This window comes from Saccopteryx bilineata, chromosome 1 (genome assembly GCF_036850765.1).
Source record: "Saccopteryx bilineata isolate mSacBil1 chromosome 1, mSacBil1_pri_phased_curated, whole genome shotgun sequence".
Taxonomy (NCBI): domain Eukaryota; kingdom Metazoa; phylum Chordata; class Mammalia; order Chiroptera; family Emballonuridae; genus Saccopteryx; species Saccopteryx bilineata.
The window spans coordinates 392,870,894-392,896,359 of NC_089490.1; the positions used below are offsets into that span (position 1 = coordinate 392,870,894).

Below are 25,466 nucleotides of genomic sequence, written 5' to 3' on the forward strand. Positions count from 1 at the left end.
AGTAATTTAGGAATTATCAAGAGAGGCATCTCTGACAAAATGAGCAAATAACGCGGCTTGATGATTATCATGAGAATTGAAGTATCAGCAGAGCCTCTTGCTGACATGCATCAACTTTCTGTCAAGGTCAGGAACCCATGTGCCAGAATTGGGACTAAATGGTGGTTTGAGTGAGTTCATGCATCTATAAGAGTTATGGAAGGACACTGGAATGTCTCTGCTCTCTGTGGCTACCATCTTATGATTCCAGGACACATTTCAGCGTGCTTGCTGTATGGTATACTCTATTACATAAACCACAGAGAACTCTTTTTCACTACTTGCTGTATCTTGCAAACACATTTGTCTAAGATGTACATAGAAAACTTATTCAACAGAAAGTAAAACATAAGACACATTTTGTCAGTCAATGGTATATGATGCTGATAAGTGCTGTCAAATACATTTACCATTTCTGAGAGACTCCTCACCAGCTAGTTAATAATAACTGATGATATACAGTGATTTAGAGCCCTGCTTTAGGGACACCCACACTTTTCTTTCTAATTCACCAGAGCTACTACTGCTGTTGCTACTATTATTCCAGGAAGAAGAAACATCAGGAATAAAAATGTGAAGTGATAACCACTATTGTGTAAATAGGCAACTATAAGCAGATAGAAATCACTAATTAGTAAAATACATGGCGCAGTCAAATCTCAATTAAGATGTGATATGAAAAATCAACTGATAGAAACAAGAGAGATAGAATTGAATCCTGGAAGAAAGAGAGAAAAAAGTGTGTCAGATTATAGATATACTACAACCATTTACAAGTATAATACAATATATGTTTTCTAATTATTCACTGGTTAGCAAATTAGGTGGAATGCAACCTTGGGAACATTACTTACACTCTGCAAATCTGTTTTAGTATCTAGGAAATACCCAGATCATGTAGTATTCAATGTATCTATTATACAGAAGGGATGAAATTGAATGACATATAGAACCCTACTAACACAATGCCTGGTACATGAAATGTTAGTTCCCTCTATTCATTCTCCTTCTATCCAGTTTTGTACATACACCAGCTTTGTACTAGGAGCTGGTGTTACATGATTCCTGACTTCTTAATGGGGCAGAGACAGGCATATCTACAAATTAACCCTAAAAGTAATAAATGTTATTATAAAAGAGTGTATAAAGTGTTACAAAATGATCATAAAAGTACCCAGAATATGCCAGAACACCCTACTGACAATGAAGTTACTTTCTCCTGGAACTGGTTTATTAATTACTACATGTCTATGCTTGCTAGAGTTGCCAGAGTTGGTCCAAATGCATAAACATGTGAATCTGATTACATTTATTTTTGGAAAATGGTAATTTCTGTATTCTACTGATATACCAAGAATGGCCAATGTTTTGACTAACTTCTGATCTATACCATTTGTAGGTACAAAAGGGGACAAAACAGTTTGTTTTGACCCAGAAATTCAGAGATGGTATGGGATGGATAAGATTATACTATAAACACAAGGCCAAATTTAATTCTAGTTCTATTGATAATCAGCTGGGTGTAGGTCTACCCCTTGGTCAGATATTCTTAAATCACAAGATCCTCTATTTCCTCCATTGATGGCTATCTTGCTCTGATGTGAGCATGAATATGAAAGTTCTTTGACAGTCTTTTAAAAATCAGGTAATATAGGCCATTGTTTTCAGAGCCTATCTCATCTCTTCTTGGTTACTGCAAAACATTTAGCCAACAGTGTTGATTATTCAATTTTTTTTTTAGAATTTATTTATTGATTTTAGCCAGAGAGGAAGGGAGAGAATGAGAGAGAGATAGGAACATCAATCTGTTCCTGTATGTGCCCTGATTGGAGATCCAACCGGCAACCTTTGTGCTTCAGCCCGATGCTCTAACCAACTGAACTATCCGACCAGGGCGATCCTTCAAACTTGGATGTACCCAAAGGAAAGGGACTTACTTTTGAGATCCCCAAATAGATGCTGACATTTCTATGACCTCTGAAACTAGGACGAGGGCTATCATATTTGCATTGCTCCAACTATGGCACATTCTAAATTTAAAAAACTTAGAAGGAGCAATCTCCCTTTGGAGTCTAACCATCACCTTAACCATTTATAGAAGACATCTGATTGTTGAGCATGGAAAGCAGTGTGCTGTCGAGCAGAATGCAGAGGAAATAGTGGCCGACTGGGAGTGACAACACAACTCAGCTAACCGGTGGGCCAGGCTCAGGCCTTTTTAGCTCCCTGGGCTTTATTTCCCTCATATGCAAAATAAAAGCCAATGGACATTCTAGAGCCCCTTCCCACTATAATCATCTATGATTGTATGTTTTCTTGATATTTACCTTTGTCCTAGGGACAGACAAATGAAGGTACAAAGGAGCGAGTATGGAAAACCTTCATGCCCAGATTGTAGACCAGGACTCTGCACCCCGGAAAGCATCACGGTTGGGAAATTCCTTCCCTCACTTGTGGAGCTCTTTGTTGTGAGACATAACTTGGGTTTATGCTCTTGCAAATATCAAGGCAGAGACAATGGCCTTTCCACGCAGCACATCCCCGGGGGAAGCATTTAGTGTCATATGAGCGGGTGTCTCCGGAGGCTCTCAATCCCAGATTAGTCCTCCTAACCGGAACCTGATAATGTTTGTATGCATTTTAGCTTAGAGTGCTTATGAAGACATGACAGGGGGTGGAAGCTTAGAGGAAATAGCCTCCAATCATCAAACCAGCAGTGCTACAGCCAAGTTAGGGGACAAAAATTAAAACTCACTAAAAATCTCTGTTTTAAGTGATGGCAGAATCTCATACAAGCTTTCTCATATCTAGTTCTTTCTTAAAAGCCAGGAAATCTCTACAGAAATTTTTTATTTTATTTTTAATCAGTTTTTAATTTTTTAATTATAGTTACTATACATTATTTTATTAGTTTCAGATGTATACCCCAGTGATTAGACATTACATAGCTTGCGAAGTGATTATCTAGATAAATCTTACACCCATCTGACACCATACATAGTTATTAGAATATTATTGGCTATATTCCCTGTGCTGTACTCTACATCCCCATGACAGTTTTGTAACAAATTTGTACTTCTTAATCCCTTCAGGTTTTTCACCCATCCTCTCAATCCCTCTCCCATCTGGCAACTGTCAAAATGTTTTCTGTATCAATTAGTGTATTTATGTTCTGCTTATTTGTTTATTTTGATTTTTAGATTCAATTGGTGACAAATACATATTTATTGCCATTTTATTGTTAATATTTTTGACCTTTTTTCCCTTCTTCTTCTTAAAGAAGATCCTTTAAAATTTTATGTGATACTGGGTTGGTGGTGATGATCTTTTAGTTAGAAGCAAAGGACATATAAAAAGCTTCCCAGACAAGAAAAGGCTTAAGTTGTTAATCACTATCACAGGAATTTTTTAAAACAAAATATAATCCCTTGTCTTAACACTATAGACCTGGTCTAGGGATATTTGGAGGAATTTTTCCCTCTTATTTTTAGAACTAAGGATTCATTCTTTTCTCTGTATTGCCATCTCTGACGCCAGGAACCCAGGATGAATTATCTTCTGTCAATACAGTCAAGTAATTCTGTTAATTACTAGTCTAAGTGTGCAGTCATGTGGTTTGCCTTCAAATTCCATCATCTGTTGCCAGGTAAACTTGGTCAAGGTCTTTAATCTCTCTAAACTTGAGTGTATTACCTAGGAAAAGGAACATAATAATGTTGTATATCCTTCATAGAAGAGTTGTAAAGATTAGATGAGATGATAGATACATAAAGCTGAGCATTAAGTCTAGCACATAACAGATAAATTTAAGTATTACTATTTTATCATTAATAAAAAGTGATATATTTTGTGGAATAAAAATAGTGGAACTCAAACACTACATCTGTTTTACCCATGTCCTTCCCTTCCTGTAGGTAGGTAGAGCCATGAACGAGTTCTATATAATGGGCTGGAGAAGAGAAGTAATGTGTGTCATTTTGGGGTTGAAGTGTGGAAAAGCCAGTGCACAACCATGTAATGCCTCTCCCTCTGCCACGGCAACTCAAGAGGCTGCATGTTCCAGAGAGTGTAGCTACAGATGGCAAAGTGTTTATTGGCCTGGGTGCTTGAGTGCACACATGCAGAGAGATCTCTGCCTTCCTGGACAACCTGCAATGCACATGTAGTAGCAGAAGTAAGATAACTCTTTGTTGTGTTAAATCATAGGGCTTTGGGGTTGTTTTGCTACTGCAGCATGATGTAGTGTCTACTATCTAATACAAAAACATATATAGTAAACTATACATGTTCTGTCGCCTGTGTGGATTACATTACTTCCCAGAAGGTGCTCTCTCTCTCTCTCTCTTAGAAGGTATTTTCTAAAGTACAAATATTTTAATTGTGATGGAACTCAAAAGATTTGCTCTTATATTTCTTCCTAAGATTCTTAGAAATGTAGCTTTTATATTTAGGGTTATAGTTTGAGTTAATTTTTGTATGTGCTGTGAAAAAGGAAGTTCAATTACATTATTTTTCCTTGCAATCTTTTTTATTGAGATAAAATTTAAATAACATAACATTCACCATTTTAAGTGTCCAAGCTGTGCTTTTTTGTATTCACAATGTTTTGCAATCATCACACATAGCTTATTCCATCACCACAAAAATAAACCCTGTGTGTTTCTTTTTACTTCCATTTCTCCTTTCCCAAATCCCTTGTCAATAAATAATCGATTTTTTGGTTTTATTTGTTTATTTATTCTAGAGATTTCATAAAAGTGGCATCACACAATATTTGCCCTTGACTGTCTGGCTCTTTTTACTTAGCATGTTTTTGAGGTGCTTCGATGGCATAACATGTTTCAGTCCTTTGTTCCTTTTTATGGCTGAATAACATTTCATTGCATGGATATGTCATATATGTTTCACCAGTTTATGAATACAGGGGGTCTTTTAACCTTTGTCAGTTGTAAAGAATGCTGTTATGAATATTCATATACAAGATTTTGTCTACACATATGTTTTCAATTCTTTTGGGTGTAGACCTAGAAGTGATATTGCTAGGTCATATGATAACTCTATTTAATTTTTTGAGGCCTGCCAAATAGTTTTCCACAGCAGCTACACCATTTTTCATTCTCACCAGCAAGGTTTTAGAGTTATTTATCCACAATATCTCCAAAATTTGTTGTTTCTAATTTCTTTTTATAACCATCCTACCAAGTGAAAAGTGGTATTGTGTTTTTTATTTGCATTTCTCTAGTGATTATAAATGCTGTGCATTTTTTTTGTGTTCTTATTGGAGGTCAGCGTATCTTATTTGAAAAAATTTCTGTTCAAATATCTTGACTATTTTTGAGTTGGATTACTTTTATTTACCTTTTTAATATTGAGTCATAAATGTTCTTTATATATTCTGGATACTAGTCCCTCTTATCAGATGTATAAACAATGATGATTTTTTTCTCATTCTGTCGATGATCTTTTTACATTCTTGATAATGTCCTTTGATGCAGAAAATTTTATATTTTAATAAAATACAATATTTTAATTCTTTATTTGTGCTTTTAGTGTCATATTTAAAAAGTTTTGAATACAAAAAAAGAGAAATTCTTGAATAATCCAAGGTCACAAAGATTTATGTCTGTATTTTCTTCTAAAAGTTTTATAGATTACCTCTTACACTTAGGTCTTTGCTATATTTTGAGTTAAATTTTGCATATAGTGTGAAGCAGTGTCTATACATATGCTATCTAATTGTCCCAGTAATTTTTCTTGAAAACACTGTTCTTTCCTTATTGATTGGTTTTAACATCTTTGTCAAAAGATTATTTTACCATAAATATATTGGCTTAGTTTTAGATTTTTATTTCCAGTCTGTTGAGTTGTATGTGTATTCTCATGTCAGTACTGTTCTATTTCTCTGTTTTATTTTTTTAATATTTTTATTGTGGTTTTATATCTATATAGATATATATAAAATTTTCCATTTTAACCTTTTTAAGTGTACAATTCAGTGACATTAAGTACATTCATAATCTTCATGAATAATTACCATTTTATCAACATATAAAGTTGTTTAGGTGACGTCACGGAAATGGCGCCGTGAGCAGCGCGTCTGACAGATCTCCCTAAAATCACAACAAATTTATCAACTAGAAACAGAAAAATTTATCCTCGGAGCATTCCGGAGTTCCACACAAACTGAAAGCGAAAGGACTGTTATCACTTGAATCTGAGAGACGAGGGTGTGGAGGAAGCTACAGCAGGGACGTTCATTCAAGCCGCGAGGGAGTGTGCCTGTGGTGAGTCAGCCCACACTCGGGAGCCGCGAGCAGCCGCGGGCGCGTGCCCGGTCCGGTAGCAGAGCGAGCACCGCCCACACTCGGGAGCTGCGAGCAGCCGCGGGCGCGCGCCCGGTCCAGTTGCAGAGCGAGCAGCCGCTGGTGCGCACCCGGTACGGTTGCAGAGCGAGCACCGCCCACACTCGGGAGCAGCGAGCAGCCGCCGGTGCGTGCCCGGTCCGGTTGCAGAGCGAGCACCGCTAACGTTCCCAGCAGCCCTCGCACTGCGAGTGAGAGTCGCCAGCCACCGGTGCCCGGAGCACCCCATTCGCGCATGTTCCCTGGGCATTCCACGCGCCCAGAGCGCCCTACTGGCCCGCACACCCAGGGTGCCCCATTATCCTGCGCTCGGTGCGCCCCAGCCGCCAGCAGCGGGGCGAACGGGAGAGGCCTCAGGGCGGTCTTCCCTACTTGGGAGATTCTCTCCGTGGGCGGGCACCTCACCCAGCCATTCAAGCTAACAATCAAGCGTTGGGGGAGGGGTGCGCGGCAGCCTGAAATACCTTCGGGAGCACAGCTGCGACCCAATCACTGAAATTAGCTTAACCCATGAAATCTGTGCACCCTCGGTTCTAATTGATAAGATCTCTCTCAGTTCAGCGACCCAAGACAAGAGGCGTGATAATTTTTAGTGCCTCTCGCTAAAGGGGTGGGGGCAACTTCTGATTGATAGAGCCTCCATATTCAGGGATAAATGCTAACAAGAAGGACGTGGCAGATAATAAGATCTATACTACACTAGTCGCAAGCAGAGACTAGTGCCTCTTTTTCCCAGCCAAAACAGGCTACAAAGTGTGGAAAGCCTGGGTTGAGAGGTCCAACTGAATGCTAGGCGCTGAACAGTCACCTTGACAACAATTGACTCCCACCCCCGCCTGATTACACTGGAGGCCCTGACTGCCAGAGCCTTTCCCAAAGCCTTGCACTGAGTGGGGATAGAGTGGGGATTTCCCAGCTCTTTGAGCCTCTTACTCCCCAGGCAGAAGCAGTTGCAGCCTTATAGCTGGATCACTAGGCTACTAATTCAGGAAGGGGGGACTAGGAGAGAGAATCCAGGAAAGCAAACTCTCTCATCGTTGGACCCTGCAAACGCCAACAAGCCTTGACTACCAGCAAGACTAAAGCCAGTTATATGACATTGCCATAGAATCCCATCAACTGCAAATCCCTACCTAAGTGTGACACAGGGGCAGAGCCTGGGGTACAGAGTCAGCGACCAGGAAGAGGGAGAGAAAAGAAAAAGGAAGAAGTTAACCTCTCAAAATCAAGAAAAATCCACAGACTTTACAACTTGTTCCACGAATTTTTTTGTTGTTGTTGTTTGTTTCTTCTATCTTATTGCCTTTATTTCCTCTACCTCGGTCCTTCTATTCTCTGCCCATCTTATGCTTCCCTTTTCTTGAACTACACTACCCACAAGTGTTACATTTTATTTCTCTTCTTCATCCTCACCCTCCTTTAAGGTTATACTCCAAAACACTTAACTCTCACTCTCTCCTCTTTTGTTTTTTTTTGTTTTGCTTTATTTTGTTTTTTTCTCTTCCTTTCTTTTTCTTCCTTCGTTTTTCTCTTTTTCTTATTTTTTCCTTTCTATTCGTTTTTTCTTTTCTCATTTTACTTTCCTCCCATTTAATCCTCAATCACGAACAAATTAGTTAATTTGGGACTCAAGGCTTTTTTTGCCTTTATTTTTCTTTTTCGCTTTTGTTTTTTTTTTTCTTGTTTGTTTATTTTTGTGGCATTTTGGGTCCTCCCAACCCAAGGTATCCATTGTATTTAGTCTTCGCTCCACTTAATACAACAGATTTTTACTTATTATTTTTATTTTTTTCTTCTTTATTATTCTTTTTTTTTTGTCCTTTTTTCTGGTTCCCTCTTATCCCTCTCATTATATCTCTTAGTTGACCATCACTTACAAGCAAATCATCTTATGCTGTCTAAGATTTTCTTCCTTTTTTTTTTTTTTGCATTTAGTAGGTCCCTACTCCCTTTTTTTTGTCCCTTGAACTCTTCACCCCAAATCAGGCCCTCCATTATAGGCACAATATTTCCCTGAGGAGGGGAGAGGAGAGAAAGAGAAGAAAGAAAAAAGGGGGAAATAATAAATTATTACTGTTTTTTTTTGTGGGGTGTTTTACCTTTTTTTTTTTTTTACTTTTTACTCTTTATTAATTCTAATTAGTGCTATCAACAAGACCACCCTAAGATGCCAATAAGAAAGAGGAAATTGAATATTATGGATACAAAAGAAAGAGAGGTAACACAAATAGATGTGGAAAAATCGATGGAGAAAAGACTTAACATATTGGAAGCCTTGGAGCTAAATGACAGAGAATTTAAAATAGAAATCTTAAAAATACTCAGAGATATACAAGAAAACACAGAAAGGCAATTTAGGGAGATCAGAAAACAACTCAATGAACACAAAGAATATATTACCAAAAAAATTGAAACTATAAAATCAAACAGAAATGAAAAACTCAATTCACGAGCTGAAAAATGAGGTAACAAGCTTAGCTAACAGAACAGCCCAGATTGAAGATAGGATTAGTGAAATAGAAGACAAACAACTTGAGGCACAACAGAGAGAAGAAAAAAGAGACTCAAAAATAATAAAAAACGAGAAAGCCCTACAGGAATTGTCTGACTCCATCAGAAAGAATAACATAAGAATAATAGGTATATCAGAGGGAGAAGAGAAAGAAAATGGAATGGAGAATATACTCAAACAAATAATAGATGAGAACTTCCCAAGCCTGTGGAAAGAACTAAAGCCTCAAATTCAAGAAGCAAACAGAACACCGAGTTTTCTTAACCCCAACAAACCCACTCCAAGGCACATCATAATAAAGATGACACAAACCAATGACAAAGAAAAACTTCTCAAGGCAGCCAGGGAAAAGAAGAGTACAACATATAAAGGAAGGCCTATTAGATTATCATCAGATTTCTCAGCAGAAACTCTACAAGCTAGAAGGGAGTGGACCCCAATATTTAAAGCCCTGAAAGAGAGGAACTTTCAGCCAAGAATACTATACCCATCAAAGCTATCCTTCAAGTATGAAGGAGATATAAAAACATTCACAAATACAGAAAAGATGAGAGAATTTATCAACAGAAAGCCCCCACTCCAGGAAATACTAAAGGGGGTTTTCCAACCAGATTCAAAGAACAAAAGAAAACAACACCACAAGTAACAGCTCCACCAAGAACACAATAAAACCAAACTTAAACTGTGACAACAAAGGAAAAAAAGGGGGGAGAGGATGGAGATTAACAGTAGCAAAGGACAATGAAGTGCAGAAATACTCATAAGATAGGGTACTACAATGAATATGGTAGGTACCCTTTTCATTACTTAATGGTAACCACCCTTGAAAAAACCACCACAAAAACACTTGACTTAAAAAAGGTAGCAACAGAGGAAACAAGTATGGAACACAAACAAACAAAAACAAATGATAGAAAAACAAAAGAGAAGAATCAAACTAGATACAAAACTAACAGAAAGCAATTTATAAAATGGCAGTAGGGAACCCACAAGTGTCAATAATTACACTAAATGTAAATGGATTAAACTTACCAATAAAAAGACACAGAGTAGCAGAATGGATTAAAAAAGAAAATCCAACTATATGCTGCCTACAAGAAACACATCTAAGCAAAAAGGATAAAAACAAATTCAAAGTGGAAGGCTGGAAAACAATACTCCAAGCAAACAGCACCCAAAAAAAAGCAGGTGTAGCAATACTCATATCTAATAATGCTGACTACAAGACAGAAAAAGTACTCAGAGACAAAAATGGTCATTTCATAATGATTAAGGGGAAGTTGAATCAAGAAGACATAACAATCCTTAATATATATGCACCAAACCAAGGAGCACCAAAATATATAAGACAGCTACTTATTGACCTTAAAACAAAAACTAACAAAAATACAATCATACTTGGAGACCTCAATACACCGCTGATGGCTCTAGATCGGTCATCCAAACAGAGAATCAATAAAGATATAGTGGCCTTAAACGAAATACTACAACACCTGGATATGATAGACATCTACAGGACACTTCATCCCAAAGCGACAGAGTATACATTTTTCTCTAGTGTACATGGAACATTCTCAAGAATTGACCATATGTTGGGCCACAAAGACAATATCAGCAAATTTAGAAAAATTGAAATTGTACCAAGCATATTTTCTGATCATAAAACCTTGAAACTAGAATTCAACTGCAAAAAAGAGGGGGAAAAACCCACAAAAATGTGGAAACTAAACAACAAACTTCTAAAAAATGAATGGGTCAAAGAAGAAATAAGCGCAGAGATCAAAAGATATATACAGACAAATGAAAATGAAAATACGACATATCAGAATCTCTGGGATGCAGCAAAAGCAGTAATAAGAGGGAAGTTCATATCACTTCAGGCCTATATGAACAAACAAGAGAGAGCCGAAGTAAATCACTTAACTTCACACCTTAAGCAACTAGAAAAAGAAGAACAAAGACAACCCAAAACCAGCAGAAGAAAGGAGATAATAAAAATCAGAGCAGAAAGAAATGAAATAGAGAACAGAAAAACTATAGAAAAAATCAATAAAACAAGGAGCTGGTTCTTTGAAAAGATCAACAAAATTGACAAACCCTTGGCAAGACTCACCAAGGAAAAAAGGCACAGGACTCAAATAAATAAAATCCAAAATGAAAGAGGAGAGATCACCACAGACATCATAGAAATACAAAGAATTATTGTAGAATACTATGAAAAATTATATGCCACCAAATACAACAATCTAGAAGAAATGGATAAATTCCTAGAACAATACAACCTTCCTAGACTGAGTCATGAAGAAGCAGAAAGCCTAAACAGACCAATTAGCAGGGAGGAAATAGAAATAAATTATTAAAAACCTCCCCATGAATGAAAGTACAGGCCTAGATGGTTATACTAGTGAATTCTATCAAACATTCAAAGAAGACTTGGTTCCTATTCTGCTCAAAGTCTTCCAAAAAATTGAAGAAGAAGCAATACTTCCAAACACATTTTATGAGGCCAACATAACCCTCATACCAAAACCTGGCAAGGATGGCACAAAGAAAGAAAACTACAGACCAATATCTCTAATGAATACAGATGCTAAAATACTAAACAAAATACTGGCAAACCGAATACAACAACATATTAAAAAAATAATACATCATGATTAAGTGGGATTCATCCCAGAATCTGAAGGATGGTTCAACATACGCAAAACGGTTAACGTAATACACCATATCAACGAAACAAAGAACAAAAACCACATGATCTTATCAATAGATGCAGAAAAGGCTTTTGATAAAATACAACACAATTTTATGTTTAAGACTCTCAACAAAATGGGTATAGAAGGAAAATATCTCAACATGATAAAGGCCATATATGATAAACCATCAGCCAACATCCTATTAAATGGCATAAAACTGAGGACTTTCTACCTTAAATCAGGAACAAGACAGGGTTGTCTACTCTCTCCACTCTTATTTAACGTGGTGCTAGAAGTTCTGGCCAGAGCAATCAGACAAGACAAAGAAATAAAAGGCATCCATATCGGAAAAGAAGAAGTAAAGGTATCACTTTTTGCTGATGATATGATCCTATACATCAAAAACCCGAAGGACTCCACAAAAAGATTATTAGAAACAATAGACCAATACAGTAAGGTCGCAGGATACAAAATTAACATACAAAAGTCCATAGCCTTTCTATATGCCAACAATGAAATATTAGAAAACGAACTCAAAAAAATAATCCCCTTCACGATTACAACAAAAAAAATAAAATACCTAGGAATAAACATAACAAAGAATGTAAAGTACCTATATAATGAAAATTACAAAGCATTGTTAAGGGAAATCGAAAAAGATACAATGAGATGGAAAAATATTCCTTGTTTTTGGATAGGAAGAATAAATATAATCAAAATGGCCATATTACCCAAAGCAATATACAAATTTAATGCAATTCCCATCAAAATCCCTATGAGATTTTTTAAAGAAATGGAACAAAAAATCATCAGATTTATATGGAACTATAAAAAACCCCAAATAGCCAAAACAATCCTAAGGAAAAAGAATGAAGCTGGGGGCATTACAACACCTGACTTTAAACTATATTATAGGGCCACGATAATCAAAACAGCATGGTATTGGCAGAAAAATAGACACTCAGACCAATGGAACAGAATAGAAAGCCCAGAAATAAAACCACATATATATGGTCAAATAATCTTTGATAAAGGGGCCAACAACACACAATGGAGAAAAGAAAGCCTCTTCAACAAATGGTGTTGGGAAAACTGGAAAGCCACATGCAAAAGAATGAAACTCGACTACAGCCTGTCCCCGTGTACTAAAATTAATTCAAAATGGATCAAAGACCTAAATATAAGACCTGAAACAGTAAAGTACATAGAAGAAGACATAGGTACTAAAATCATGGACCTGGGTTTTAAAGAACATTTTATGAACTTGACTCCAATGGCAAGAGAAGTGAAGGCAAAGATAAATGAATGGGACTACATCAGAATAAAAAGTTTTTGCTCAGCAAGAGAAACTGATATAAAAATAAACAGACAGCCAACTAAATGGGAAATGATATTTTCAAACAACAGCTCAGATAAGGGCCTAATATCCAAAATTTACAAAGAACTCATAAAAATCAACAACAAACAAACAAACAATCCCATAAAAAAATGGGAAGAGGACATGAACAGACACTTCTCCCAGGAAGAGATACAAATGGCCAACAGATATATGAAAAGATGCTCAGCTTCATTAGTTATTAGAGAAATGCAAATCAAAACTACAATGAGATACCACCTCACCCCTGTTAGATTAGCTATTATCAACAAGACGGGTAATAGCAAATGTTGGAGAGGCTGTGGAGAAAAAGGAACCCTCATTCACTGTTGGTGGGACTGTAAAGTAGTACAACCATTATGGAGGAAAGTATGGTGGTTCCTCAAAAACCTGCAAATAGAACTACCTTATGACCCAGCAATCCCTCTACTGGGTATATACCCCAAAACCTCAGAAACATTGATACGTGAAGACACATGTAGCCCCGTGTCATTGCAGCACTGTTCACAGTGGCCAAGACATGGAAACAACCAAAAAGCCCTTCAATAGAAGACTGGATAAAGAAGATGTGGCACATATACACTATGGAATACTACTCAGCCATAAGAAATGATGACATCAGATCATTTACAGCAAAATGGTGGGATCTTGATAACATTATAAGGAGTGAAATAAGTAAATCAGAAAAAAACAAGAACTACATGATTCCATACATTGGTGGAACATAAAAATGAGACTAAGAGACATGGACAAGAGTGTGGTGGTTACCAAGGGTGGGGGGGGGAGGGAGGACATGGGTGGGAGGGAGGGAGAGAGTTAGGGGGAGGGGGAGGGGCACAGAGAACTAGATAGAGGGTGACGGAGGACAATCTGACTTTGGGCGAGGGGTATGCAACATAATTTAATGACAAAATAACCTGGACATGTTTTCTTTGAATATATGTACCCTGATTTATTAATGTCATCCCATTACCATTAATAAAAAATTATTAAAAAAATAAATTTGTTTATATATGTAAAGGTTCTTATAAAAAATTTAAACTCTGATGTTAGTATAGCTATTTTTGCTTTCTTTTGCTTACTATTTGAATGATGTAATATTTTTCAACCTATTATTAGTTACATCTCATAAATTGCTCTAAAATTATTTTCTAAAGAATTATATGACAGGCAATGAACTAAATTATTAATGGTTCAAGTATATAGACTGCTGGATTCAAGGCTTAATTAATTAACTGATTCATTAATTTAACAAGTGTTTACTGAGAAATTAGTATAAACCAAATCATAATTGATATAATGGAAGAAATATGTTAATAAAGAAGTAAAATCATGCTTATTATATGTAGTATATCTTCTAGGTAGCGAGATAGATGAACAAATAAATAAACAGAGAAATTAATAGTAATTGTAGTTTAATAGTTGTGTACTGATCAAGACATAATGAATAAATCAGAAAGTGCAAAGAAAGACATTGTATATTGAGCGTTAGGATGAGTATGGTATGACAACATTTAAGAAAGACATGAAGGCAGCGAGGAAGCTTTCTGAGCATTGGTAGAGCAAGTACAAAGATCCTGAGGCAGAAGCATGCTTGGAGTTGTCCAGGAGAAACAGGAACTCAGTGTGAATGGAGTGGAGTGAATGAGTAGGAGACAGGTAAGACATGACAAAACTCATCTAATACTGAAGCATCTCTGAATGAGTGGCATTAGCCTTTTCATAGTATTTCTGGAAAAGAAAAAAATAACATTATTATTTGATTTTTTTTTTCTTAAAACACAACTTGAGATGGTAGTCATAAACAAAATAAATTGAGAAATTTATTTCTTACCAATCAATCCCCTTTTTTTGTACTTTGGTCTTCTTCCTTTTTAAAATTATCACATGACCATACTTTTTCAAACAAATGCCTGACTGAAGACAGAAATATTAACTTCTTTATAATACCATATTTATATAACTCTAAATAAAATATGCCAATCAAAAGCATATACCTTTAATTAAAAACTCAGGTCATAGTTTCTTGGTTTGTTTTTTTAATTTTGGACACTTTGGATAGTATTTTTAAATAAGACAGATAAAAAATGTTAGACATAAGTTTATATTCTAATACTACCATTATTTATTTTAACTTTTTACTTAAAAACTAGCCATATTTCATCCAAATTTTGTTTGAGAGAGAGAGAGGAAGAGAGAGAGATGAGAAGCATCAACTTACAGTTGCATCACTTTAGTTATTCATTGATTGCTTCTCATATTTGTTTGGTTATCACCTCATATGTGAGGGATTATCACTTCAGTAATTTAAATAAGGTATAGGCTGTAGAATGTGAGTTATTTCAAGGAGAAGATATGACAGAAATAAAATTAGGTCTTTGTAGATACTACAGCCTTAAAGGGTGAATGAAGCCTAGAGACAATCTTGCTTTCTCTACAACCTCTTGAATGCAGTTTTGACCTCCTTGTTTCTCAAGCTATATACCAGGGGGTTCAGCATGGGGATAACCATAGCATAGAACACAGATGCAATTTTGTCTGAGGCCATGGAATGGCTGGAGTCAGGTTTGGAGTACATGAAGATGACAGTCCCATAGAAGATACAGACTTTAGTGAAGTGAGAAACACAGGTGGACAAAGGCTTCTGATATCCCTCTGCTGAATGCTTCTTCAGGATGGTAACAAATATGAACAGATAGGAAATCAAGATAACCAGGAGAGCAAAAGGATGTTGAAGCTTGCCACAAAACAAGAATCAGCTCACTTATGTGTGTATTTGAGCAAGAGAGAGCCATGACAGCTGGAATATCACAGAAAAAGTGATGGACCAGATTGGACATACAGAAAGAGAGGCTGAATGTGTCCCTAATGTCGACAGAGGCATTCAGAAAACTATAGATATAGGAGCCTATGGTAAGATGTGCGCGCACACCTGTTGTCATTATGGTTGTGTAATGTAGGGGTTGACACACTGTTGCAAAGCGGTCATATGCCATTTTGGCCAAGAATAAGTTTTCCATAGTCGCAAAGGCTACAAAGAAGAACATTTGTGCAGCACATGCATTGTAGGAGATGACTTTGTCTTCTATAAGGAATCCAGCCATGACTTTGGGAGTGACAGCTGTGGAGTCACAAAAGTCGACCAAAGACACATTACTAAGAAAAAGTACATGGGAGTGTGGAGATGAGAGTCAATGAGAATCAACAGGATCATTCCCATGTTTCTAACTACACTGATGAAATATATGAGAGTGAACATTATAAAGAGGGGGACCTGTAGTTCTGGGGCATTGATTAGTCTGAGGAGGATGAACTCAGTTACTTCTGTGTTGTTCTCTATGGATGTTTCTTTCTGGAATCACAAGATGGCCTGTAGCAATGAGAAATAAAGGGGCCCTGACCAGTTAGCTCAGGTGGCTAGACCATTATTTCAAAACACCAAAGTTGTGGGATTGATTCCTGGTCAGGCAATATCAAGAATGCACAAATGAGGGGAAGAACAAATTAATGCTTCTGTCTCTCTCCCCATTCTTTTCTCTGTTTCCCTAAGATCAATCAATAAAAAAGATAAATAAAAGAGAAATAAGAGACTGAAGTAAAATTTATTTAATATTATACATAGATAATAGTAATAATTATATACTTCAAGAAAGTCCAGATTTAAAATTATATATAAGGCACAAATTATCTATGTAGTTTACATACTATTGAAGCTGAAAACTTATCATGGAGTGCTTTCATTTTAAAAATTTTATAAATTATAAAAACTAAGCTGTAAAAAATAAAATGTCTTGATTAATATGAGGTGTCTTGAATAAATATACCTGTCAATTAAGTTTTTTGAACCTAGTCAATGTTTAGGTCTATGTTGTTCATGTGCCAGGATCTGTTCTAGACACTTTGCCTGTATATTAATTTAGTATTCTAAACAACCCTATGGGATTGATTGTTACCCTATTTAACTTATGAAGCACAGAAGCTGAGTAATGTATTTAAGTTTACAAAATTATCGCTGCTACAACCAAACTTTGTACACAAGAAGAGTGATTCCTAAGGCCACTAGTCTTGGGAATTCACTGAATTTAAATCACATTAAATTTAATTCCATTTATATATAATTACTCAATGTCTCCAGTGTTCCAAATTCAGTGTCTGAGGTTTTACAGGGAAGTAACAAAAAGATTTGTGCATAGTGCATGTGGTAGGATAACTAGAACAGCAGGAGCATGTACAACCAACAGATGTAATTCTGAATAGAGGACATAGAATGCAGTATCGAGCTTGGGTTCTGGGATGAGGTGCATATCAACCTTGCTCTTTACTATCTAGAAGCCATTGGTCTTAACCTAATGTCCTTGAACCTGATTTTCTTCATTTTCAAAATGAAAATAGCAATGAGGCCTAACTCAATGTATTATTGCGAAAATTAAATGAGACAATACATTAACAACAATAACTAAGATGGGGTTAGTTAGCAGAATGATTAGTTTTAGAAAGGATATTAAGGTTAGAATTCAGGTTAGGATGAGATGATAACCTCTAAATTTTTAATTGCTGGATGATATTTCTTTATATGAATACAACAAATTGTTTATTCATGTCCCTGTTGCAGGATATTTGGGTTAATTCCACTGCCTAGAGGTCAAGATTAAAGTGTATCTAAATATTTGCTTCATTTTTATTTGCATGAACATAGATTTTGATTTCATCTGGGTAAATGTTTGTATGTTGGAATACTTGTTCGGACAGACAAGTATATGTTTAATTGAATGGAAACAGCCAAATTGTTTTCTGAACTGGCATTACCATTTTGCATTCCCACTAGCAATGCATTACAACTGCTTCACTTCTTTGCCAGAATTTGTTATTATAAAGGTTTAAAAAATTTTATGTTGGCTTTATTTTATGTTTACTTCTTGGTAATGATTTCTTATATATGACACCAAAATCATAGGCAACAAAAGCAAAAATAGACAAGTGACATTACATCAAACTAAGAAGTTTCTACAGAGCAAAGGAAACAACACAGTAAAAAGGCAATCTATTGAAATGAGAGAAAATAATTGTAAACTTTATATCTGATAAAGGGATGATAACTTAAATATACATATAAAAGTTCTACAACACAATAGCAAAATAAAAAGAAAAGAAAAACTGAATTAAATGGGCAATGTATTTGGATAAATATTTCTCCAAAGAAAACACAGGGTGTATATATAAAAAGATGCTCAGCATCACTAGTCCTCAAGAAAATGCAAATCAAAACCACCATTAGATACTACCTTATATTGGTGAAGAGAAACATTATAAAAAAACAGAAAATAGTAAGTTCTGTTGAGGATGCGGTAAAATTGGCTCCCTTGTGCATATTTGGGAATATGAAATGATGCAGCCACTATAGATTTTTTTTAAATTTTATTTATTTATTCATTTTAGAGAGGAGAGGGAGAGACAGAGAGAGGAGAGACAGAGAGAGAGAAGGGGGGGAGGATCTGGAAGCATCAACTCCCATATGTGCCTTGACCAGGCAAACCCAGGGTTTCGAACCAGCGACCTCAGCATTTCCAGGTCGATGCCTCATCCACTGTGCCACCACAGGTCAGGCGATGCAGCCACTGTAGCAGACAGTATGTAGATCAAAAACTTAAGGAACTATTATATATTTCAGAAATCCCACTTCTGGGTTTTTATTCTAAAGAATTAAAATCAGAATCTTGAAGAGATATTTGCACTCTCATATTCATTGTAACATTATTCAAAATAGCCAAAGGTACAAAAAACTAAATGTCCATCAATGGATGAACAGATAAAGAAAATGCAATATAGACACATTATATATAATATTATTTACATTTATATACATATATAATGGAATATTATTCATCCTTAAAAAAGAAAATGCTGTCGTATCCGACATAATGACCCTGGAGGACATTTTGCTTGGTGCAAAAAACAAGTCATAAAAGGACAAATTTTGAATGAATCCACTTATAATGAAGTATCTGACGCAGTCAAACCCATAGACATAGGTGGTTGGCAGGGTCTTGGGAGAGGGGAAATGAAAGTCACTGCTCAAGGAGCATAAAGTGTCAGTTATTCAAGATATAAAGGTTCTAGAGAGCTGCTTACAACATTGTGCCTATAGTTAACAATACTGTACTGTACACTTAAAAACTTGTAAAGAGGGTAAATGTCATGTGTTTTCTTTCACCACAAAAAGAATGAATTTGAACCCTTTATTAATATCATATATATGAATCAGCTCAAAATAGAAGAGAAATCTAAATATGAAAGCTAAAATAATATTATACTTTAAAAAACATATGGATAAAATTTCATGACCTTGAATTTCAGAATAGTTTCTTAGGTATGATATGCAATACAGAAGCAACAAAATAAAAAAGAAATGAACAACTTGGACTTCATGAAAATAAAAAGCTTTTGTGTATCAAAGGACACTTTAAAGAAAGTAAAAATACAACCCATAAAATGCAAGAAAATATTTATAAATCATAATCTCATAAGGTTTTGCTATACAGAACACAAAGAATTTGTACAGAGCAAGATAACACAATAAAAATTCCCAGCCCTCTTTTCCCAACAGAAACATCAATAAAGCAAAGATATTTGGGTCCATATATGTATTTTATGGGAACTTCAGAATCCTGTTAAGAAGTTGCTACATCTCAGAGGAGCACAAACATGAGGAAAACTGCTATGGAAAGGGGAAGAGCAGTTTTCTTTTCCCCTTGACAGTGGCCCGTGCCCTAAGCCACACAGCTCAGCACCAGGAGACATTCACTTGGCTTCTGATTTCTTTCTCAAGAAAAAAGTACACTGCAGTATGCATCTGATATCACCAGTCTTGTGCGGGACCACCCAAGGGACCTACTTATGCACATCACTGAGAGACAGAAACAACCCATATAGTTAGAATCTCTGAAAGGCAGTAAGAACAAAGAAAAGGGGTGAGGTTTTCAGTAGCCTGCCCAGCTCTGCCCGATTGAGAGAATTAATTCTTCTCAGGGAGAAGATGGAAAAATGGAGCTTGCACTCAGCTTCCCAGTATTCCAGTGCATCCTCCCTCTGCCCCAGGAAAAGTATTGGGTGACTCTCAGAAAAATAGAAGACTCACAATCCTTACACTTCTATTTCAAGATAAAAGGGGAGAAGTGGGGCTTGCACCTAGCATCCTAGCATTCTAATGTGCTGTCTTAAAAAAGGTCAGAAGATTTGCAGGAGCCTGTGTGGCTCTGTGAGATAAAGGTGCACAACAGGCAGACTTCTTCTGAGGTAAGAAAAACAGGAGTGGAGTGTGCATCTAACACTGAAGGGAAAAGACCCTGCACAAATATAAACGGTAGTTAACTTTAGAGCAGGGGTTACTTGGAGACAAGAAATCTTGGAATGTGTTAACCATAACAGGAGACTGGCCTGGGGTTACTTGAATGCAAGTGCGCAGGATTCTTGGAGGAATTGATAAGCTTTATGATTGATAAGCTCTGAGACACTGACTCTTCTTGTGTCCTTGATCATGAAGGAAACAGTAGACATGCAGGATTGGGGATGAAATGGATGGGAAAAAAGGCTTTTGTAGCTTTCTAATTTTATCTGCTGAGCTGTGGCTTTCGGAACTCAATAAATATGCAGTGGTGCGGTTTCTCGGGGCTGCTTCCACCTAAGAGTTTCAGCCCTCTGCTACACTACTTTCATCTGATGTGTCTGATTCCTTGCGAGTTCCATAACATAACACCCCAGCCAATCAGTGCACTACTTGGAAGAGGAGAGGAAGGTGGCATAAGGCAACCAGCCTACATACTCTAAGTAAAAGAAGTGAAACTTAAAACATCACTGTCTTAGCCACTATGGAAAATAGTATGGGGGTTCCTCAAAAAATTAAGAATAGAGTTACCATATTACCAGCAACCCTCTTCTGGATATTTACCTAAAAATTTGAAAACACTTATTTGTAAGGATATATGTACCCCTATGTTCTTTGCAGCATTATTCACAGTGGTCAAGATATGGAAACAACGGAATTGTCTTTCAATAGATGATTTTATCCTTTTTGGATATATTTTTAAAATTATTTACTTATTTATTTATTCATTTTAGAGAAGAGAGAGAGAGAGAAAGGGAGAAGAGCAGGAAGCATCAATTCCCATATGTGCCTTGACTAGACAACTGCAGGGTTTCAAACTGGCGACCTCAGTGTTCCAGAATAGATGATTGAATAAAGAAGATGGGTACATATATACAGTGGAATACTATTCAGCCATAAGAAGTGATGAAACATTGCCATTTGCAACAACACGGCTGGATCTTGGGATTATCATGCTAAGTAAAATATGTCAGACATTAAAAAGTGAAGAACCATATGATTTTACTTATACATGGGAGATAAAACTGAAAGCAACAAATGAACAAAAAAGAAAAATTAATGAAAACTCATAGAAACAGATAATATTATGGTGTTTACCAGAGAGAAGGTGGGTGGGGACATAGTAACGGGTAAAGGGGGTCAAATATACGGTCAAGGAAGATTTGATTTTGAGTGGTGAACACACACTGCAACATACAGATGATGTAGTATAGAACTGTACACTTGAAACATATACAGTAATTTTATTAACCAATGTCATCCCAATAAGTTCAATAAAAACTTTGTCACTGTTAGTCAGTTCAAGCAGCTATCAAAAAACACCATAAATGGGTGGTTAATAAACAACAGGTATTTATTTTTTAGAGTACTGGATACTACAAGTCTGAAATCAGGGTGCAGTATGATCAGGTTCTGGTGAAAGTCCTCTTCTGGTTGCCAATGCCTAACTTCTCATTGTATCTTCATGTGGCAGAGAGCATAAGTAAGCTCTCTGGAAACTCTTTTTTTTTTTAATTTATTTTATTTTATTTTTTTGTATTTTTCTGAAGTTGGAAACGGGGAGGCAGTCAGACAGACTCCCGCATGCGCCCAACCGGGATCCACCTGGCACACCCACCAGGGGGTGATGCTCTGCCCATCTGGGGCATCGCTCTGTTGCAACCAGAGCCATTCTAGTGCCTGAGGCGAGGCCATGGAGCCATCCTCAGCGCCCTGGCCAACTTTTGCTCCAATGAAGCCTCAGCTGCGGGAGGGGAAGAGAGAGACAGAGAGGAAGGAGAGGGGGAGGGGTGGAGAAGCAGATGGGCGCTTCTCCTGTGTGCCCTGGCCGGGAATCGAACCCAGGACTCCTGCACGCCAGGCCGACACTCTACCACTGAGCCAACTGGCCAGGGCCCTCTCTGGAAACTCTTAAAGGGACCCACATTTCATTTACAAGGGCTCCACTCCCATGACCTCATCTAACCATAATTACCTGCCAAATTACCTTCTAATACCACTACATTAGGGGGTAAAGTTTCAAGATATGAATTTGGGGAAACACAATCATTCAATTCATTATAGTCATATATTATATAATTTCATTTATAGAATATATCCATAAAAAGTAAATCCAGAGCCTGATAGCAGATTATTAGCCACAAATTGGGGGGCCCAGGTGAAGGAGGAGTTACTGCTAAATGGGTACAAGGTTTTCTTTGTAAGTGGAAAATCTTTTGAAATTAGATAGTTATGATGGTTGCACAACATTGGGAATGTACTAAATGCTACTGAATTGTACCCTTTAAAGTAGTTAATTTTGTGTTACATGAATTTCATATAAATTAATAAAGAGAGGATGAAGGAGGCCCTGGCTGGTTGGCTCAGTGGTAAAGCGTCGGCCTGGCGTGCAGGGGTCCCGGGTTCGATTCCCAGCCAGGGCACACAGGAGAAGCACCCATCTGCTTCTCCACCCCTCCCCCTCTCCTTCCTCTCTGTCTCTCTCTTCCCCTCCCACAACCAACGCTCCATTGGAGCAGAGTTGGCTTGGGCGCTGAGGATGGCTCCATGGCCTCTGCCTCAGGCTCTAGAATGGCCCTGGTTGCAACAGAGCAACGCCCCAGATGGGCAGAGCATTGCCCCCTGATGGGCATGCCTGGTGGATCCTGGTGTGGCGCATGCAGGAGTCTGTCTGACTGCCTCCCCGTTTCCAATTTCAGAAAAATACAAAAAAAAAAAAAAAAGAGAGAGGATGAAGAAATTAGACAGACAGTAAGAGGACAAACTAATGCAAACACAAAGGCAGAGATTGGACTGATATAGTTACGGGCCAAGGAAAGCTGACCATTGCCTGAACATGCAAACATATGAGTGGTAGATTCCCCCTAGAATTTCTGGAGACACACTATTGTTTCACCCCAGGGAAACTGATTTCTGATGTCTGGTTTCCAGAACTGTGAGAAATAAATTCAAGTTGTTTTAAGCCTTTAAGAGTAAGGCAATTTATTACAGAAGCCATGGGAAATTGATACAAAATCTTTGCAGTACTAACAATTGAATTTTTTGGTATAACTTGTCACTGTAGAATAACCTAACAGGTTTTGTTGTCTGTGTTCTGTTTTTTACAAACAAATGAGACATTTGTTTAAATTCTCCTTACCATTAATTTATTCATTCATTAAAAGCTTTTACTGAGCCCTAACTCTTTTCTAGGCATGAGTTTTTATTAGAGTACAAATCAGAAATTCTTTCAGTATTTATAGAACTTTTATTTTTCCAGGGAACACAAACAAAAGAAGTAAACACATCCAAAAGTAAATACAATTATACATTTTGATCAAAATATGAAGGAATGGGTGATAGAGTCAATACTGAGGAAGTCAGTCAACCTAAGTTTGACAATTAACTGAATCACAGTTTCATTAGACTATCTTGAGTTTTTCTATGTAATCAACATTTGACTAGATTCTGAGAATACAGACCTAAAAAAGATGACATCATTGATCTCAAAGGACTTGTTATTCAGTAGACAGTAACTATAAATACAAACCAATATAATTAATAAATTTTTCAATAGTTATAGAGAGAAAAGTAAAAATACAAAGAAAAAATGGAAGAAAGATAAGGGATGAGATGGGAGAAAAAGGGAAACCAAATTTTTGAGTATCTATGCTATTTAACCACTGTTCTGTATTTTGGCTTACTCAGTATGTAATTTTGTGAGGTAGGCATTATTTTCCCCAGCTGAAGCTCAGAACATTTAATTAACTTACCCTATATTGAAGAGCTGGTTGGAATAAAACTCAAGTTGAGCTATTTCCTGTCTCCAAAACCTGTGCTAATTTTATTTGTGCCAGCCATTTCAGTTATGATTTGGAGGTTGGGTGAGGATTCACAAATAAACCATTGTGGTATTAAATTGTGTTGGAGTGGTTTGACAGTTTTTCTCATTATATAGCTTCTCATTACTGACTTCCGACAACATATAGATTGATTCATGGGAAACTTTCTAAACTAGTTAATGTAAATAATAATAGGTGTCATACAAGCCAAAACCAATATTTCAGTGCTAAGGTCATAGATGTTGTTCAATTAGTTGTTCTATGGGAAATTTTACAGTGATTTAGTGACCTAAGTTTTTTTCTATTTAAGTGGTTTGCTGTTTCTTGTGGTCTGAATCATCCCTATCCATCTGATGACAGAATGAGAATGAGCAGAGAATTACCTGAAATATTTCATGAGACACCCGAAGGCACATGACTCATACTTACATTTAATTGACAAGAACACAATCACGTGGTTTCAATTAACTGCATGAAGGATGAGAAATTGAGCCTATTTATGTGCTCACGAGTGAAAAGGAAGTAGCTTGGGAAACAATAAACCTGTCTTTTCCATTGTAGTATTTTGATAGACAAATATATGTTTTATAGTTCTTCCATACATATTATTCACCTCCATCGTGGAGGCAATCTAAACTTCAATTTATCACTGTAGAAGTTTTATATCCAAGCTGTTGAATAGGTTAAACCAGTGGTAGTCAACCTGGTCCTTACTGCCCACTAGTGGGTGTTCCAGCTTTCATGGTGGGCGGTAGCAGAGCAACCAAAGTATAAATAAAAAGATAGATTTAACTATAGTAAGTTGTTTTATAAAGATTTATTTTGCCAAACAATGAAAATCCAACATAAAGTACTTGGTAAGTAAAAGTATTATATGCTTTAACTTGCTATAACTCTGTTTTATAAATTTTATAAAGTAAAGTTACTTCCCTACTTTATAAATCACCATTACTGTGGAACCGGTGGGTGGTTAGAAGAGTTTACTACTAACAGAGATACAAAAGTGGGTGGTAGGTATAAAATGTTGACTACCCCTGGGTTAAATGGTCCTTTCTATCTAGTCACATATGGCTTGGTAAGGCCCAATAACTTATGAACCAAAAAGAAAACTTACTTACTGCACATCCAGTAAATAAATAATGTTGGACCAGAGTAAAAATAGTTAAAAAAACAACAAAGCTTCTTATTCATAACAGGCAGAAATGAAAGGCACATTAGCCAGTTAAGAAATGTTACTGAGTTGACATTAGGAAGGCCCTTCAAACCTAGTGATGGGAGAT

The 25,466-nt window shown here is 36.7% G+C and overlaps 1 pseudogene; it reads right to left on the minus strand.

Annotated features, from left to right (window-relative positions):
- Window positions 1-15,371: 15,371 nt before the first annotated feature.
- Window positions 15,372-24,805, minus strand: LOC136319707 (olfactory receptor 5B3-like; annotated as a pseudogene).
- Window positions 24,806-25,466: the final 661 nt, after the last annotated feature.